The sequence below is a fragment of the Triticum dicoccoides genome, chromosome 7B (genome assembly GCF_002162155.2).
Source record: "Triticum dicoccoides isolate Atlit2015 ecotype Zavitan chromosome 7B, WEW_v2.0, whole genome shotgun sequence".
NCBI classification, from domain to species: domain Eukaryota; kingdom Viridiplantae; phylum Streptophyta; class Magnoliopsida; order Poales; family Poaceae; genus Triticum; species Triticum dicoccoides.
This window is the reverse complement of record NC_041393.1, coordinates 479,277,692-479,281,866: the sequence shown is the minus strand read 5'-3', so window position 1 is coordinate 479,281,866 and position 4,175 is coordinate 479,277,692.

Here is a 4,175-nt window from a genome sequence, read left to right as displayed (position 1 = left end):
TCATTATGATGATGCATTACCGAGTGGGCCCAGAGATACCTCTCCGTCATACGGAGTGACAAATCCCAGTCTCGATTCGTGCCAACCCAACAGACACTTTCGGAGATACCCGTAGTGCACCTTTATAGTCACCCAGTTATGTTGTGACGTTTGGCACACCCAAAGCACTCCTACGGTATCCGGGAGTTGCACAATCTCATGGTCTAAGGAAATGATACTTGACATTTGGAAAAGCTCTAGCAAAACGAACTACACGATCTTGAGCTATACTTAGGATTGGGTCTTGTCCATCACATCATTCTCCTAATGATGTGATCCCGTTATCAATGACATCCAATGTCCATGGTCAGGAAACTGTAACCATCTATTGATCAACGAGCTAGTCAACTAGAGGCTTACTAGGGACATGGTGTTGTCTATGTATCCACACATGTATCTGCGTTTCCTATCAATACAATTCTAGCATGGATAATAAACGATTATCATGAATAAGGAAATATAATAATAACTAATTTATTATTGCCTCTAGGGCATATTTCCAACAGATTCCCCCTCCGACGGAGCGCCGGCGAAGGCTCCAAGATGGGATCTCGCGGATACAGAAGGTTACGGTGGTGGAAATTGTTTTTCGTTGGCTCCCTGGATGTTTTCGGGGTACGTGGGTATATATAGGAGGAAGAAGTACGTCGGTGGCCGCCCGAGGGGCCCACGAGATAGGGGGGCGCACCCAGGGGGGTGGGCGCACCCTCCACCCTCGTGGCCGCCTCGGCTGCTTCTTGGCTTGCACTCCAAGTCCTCTGGATCACGTTCGTTCCAAAAATGACGCTCCCGAAGTTTTCATTCTGTTTGGACTCCGTTTGATATTCCTTTTCTTTGAAATACTGAAATAGGCAAAAAAAATAGCAATACGGGCTGGGCCTACAGTTAGTAGGTTAGTCCCAAAAATGATATAAATGTGTAAAATAAAGCCCATAAACATCCAAAAGGGGTAATATAATAGCATGGAACAATAAAAAATTATAGATACATTGGAGACGTATCAAGCATCCCCAAGCTTAATTCTTGCTCGTCCTCGGGTAGGTAAATGATAAAAATAGAATTTTTGATGTGGAATGCTACCTAGCATAATTCTCAATGTAATTTTCTTTATTGTGGCGTGAATGTTCAGATCCAAATGATTCAAAATAAAAGTTCATATTGACAAAAGAAATAGTAATACTTCAAGCATACTAATAAAAGCAATCATGTCTTCTCAAAATAACATGGCTAAAGAAAGTTCGTCCCTACAAAATCATATAGTTAGGCTATGCTTCATTTTTGTCACACAAAAATGTTCCCAAATTCTACACCCCCGATGACAAGCCAAGCAATTGTTTCGTACTTAAATAATCTCAAACTTTTTCAACTTTCACGCAATACATGAGCGTGAGCCATGGATATAGCACTATGGGTGGAATAGAATATGATGATGGGGATTGTGTGGAGAAGACAAAAAAGGAGAAAATCTCACATTGATGAGGATAATCAACGGGCTATGGAGATGCCCATCAATTGATGTCAACATGAGGAGTAGGGATTGCCATGCAATGGATGCACTAGAGCTATAAATGAATGAAATCTCAACAAAAGAAAGCAAGTGGGTGTGCATCCAACTTGCTTGCTCACGAAGACCTAGGGCATTTGATGAAGCCCGTCGTAGGAATATACAAGCCAAGTTCTATAATGAAAAATTCCCACTAGTATATGAAAGTGACAACATATGAGACTCTCTATATGAAGAACATGGTGCTACTTTGAAGCACAAAATATGAGACTCACTATATGAAGAACATGGTGCTACTTTGAAGCACAAGTGTGGAAAAAGAGATAGTAACATTGCCCCTTTTTATTTAGTTTCTTTTTTTCCCTTTTTTTATTTTTTTTCTTCACCCCCTTTTTTCTTTGGCCTTTCTTTTTTTTGGCGTTTCTTTTTCTTTTTTTTCTTTTTGGGGACAATGCTCTAATAATGATGATCATCACACTTTTATTGATTACAACACACGAATTACAACTTGAAACTAGAACAAGATATGACTCTATATGAATGCCTCCGGTGGTGTACTGGGATGGTGTAATGAATCAAGAGTGACATGTATGAAAAATTATGCATGGTGGCTTTGCCACAAATACGATGTCAACTACATGATCATGCAATGGCAATATGACAAAAGTAATGCGTGTCATGATGATAAACGGAACGGTGGAAAGTTGCATGGCAATATATCTCAGAATGGCTATGGAAATGCCATAATAGGTAGGTATGGTGGCTGTTTTGAGGAAGATATAAGGAGGTTTATGTGTGATAGATCGTATCATATCACGGGGTTTGGATGCACCGGCAAAGTTTGCACCAACTCTCAAGATGAGAAAGGCAATGCACAGTACCGAAGAGGCTATCAATGATGGAAAGATAAAAGTGTGTATAATCCATGGACTCACCATTAGTCAAAAGAACTCATATACTTATTGCAAAAATTTACAAGTCATCAAAAACCAAGCACTACGCCCATGCTCCTAGAGGGATAGATTGGTAGGAAAAGACCATCGCTCATCCCCGACCACCACTCATAAGGATGCACAATCCAAGGACACTTCATGTTACAAATTTGTTACATAACTTTAACCATACATGCATGCTACGAGACTTGCTAACTTCAACACAAGCATTCTTTAAATTCATAATCACCCAACTAGCATGACTTTAATATCACTGCCTCCATATCTCAAAACAATTATCAAGTATCAAATTGATCATAGCATCTAATTCACTTTCTATGATAGTTTTTATTATACCCAACTTGGATGCCTACCATTCTAGGACCAATTTTATAACCTTAGCAAATACCATGTTGTTCTAAGAGACTCTCAAAATAATATAAGTGAAGCATGAGAGACTAGCAATTTCTACAAAATTAAGCCACCACCGTGCTCTAAAAGATATAAGTGAAGCACTACAGCAAAAACTATCTAGCTCAAAAGATATAAGTGAAGCACATAGAGTATTCTAATAAATTTCGATCAAATAGGCTTCTCCCAATAGGTGTGTACAGCAAGGATGATTGTGATAAACTAAAAAGCAAATACTATTATCATACACGACGCTCCAAGCAAAACACATATCATGTGGTGAATAAAAATATAGCTCCAAGTAAAGTTATCAATGAACGAAAAAGAGTGGATGCCTTCCCGAGGCATCCCCAAGCTTAGGCTTTTGGCTATTCTTGAATATATTGGGGTGCCATGGGCATCCCAAAGCTTAGGATTTTTCCACTCCTTATTCCGTAGTCCATCAAATGTTTACCCAAAACTTGAAACCTTCACAACACAAAACTCAACAGGAAATCTCATAAGCTCCGTTAGTGAAAGAAAGTAAAACCACCACATAAGGTACTGCAATGAACTAATTCTTTATTTATATTGGTGTTAAACCTACTGTATTTCAAGTTCTCTATGGTTCATACCACTTAATACTATCCATAGATGCATCAAAAAAAGCAAACAACACACGAAAAACAGAATCTGTCAAAAACAGAGAAGTCTGTAGCAATATGTAATTAACGCAAACTTATGGAACTCTAAAAATCCTACCAAAATAGGAAGTCCTGGACAATTTATTTATTGATCAGCAGCAAAAAGAATCAACGCCAAAGCACGTTTCTGTAATTTAACAAAACTAAATTCATGCGTGCAAAGTTTCTGTTTTTCAGCAGAATCAAATAACTATCATCATAGGTTATTCTATATGTTCTACTTGGCACAAACACTAATTAAAACATAAAAACACATCTAAACAGAAGGTATAAGCAAAATTTAGTACTAAACAGAAAAACAAAGAAAATTGGGTTGCCTCCCAACTAGCACTATCGTTTAACGCCCCTAGCTAGGCATAAAAGCGAAGATAGATCTAAGTAGTGCCATCTTTGGCACTCGATTCATACGTAGCTCGCATGATAGATTCATAAGGTAATTTAACATTCTTTCTTGAAAAGTGCTCCATGCCTTTCTTTAATGGAAATTGGAATCTAATATTCCCTTCCTTCATATCAATAATCGCGCCAATCGTTCTAAGGAAAGGTCTACCAAGTATAATAGGGCAAGAAAGATTGCAATCTATATCAAGAACGATAAAATCTACC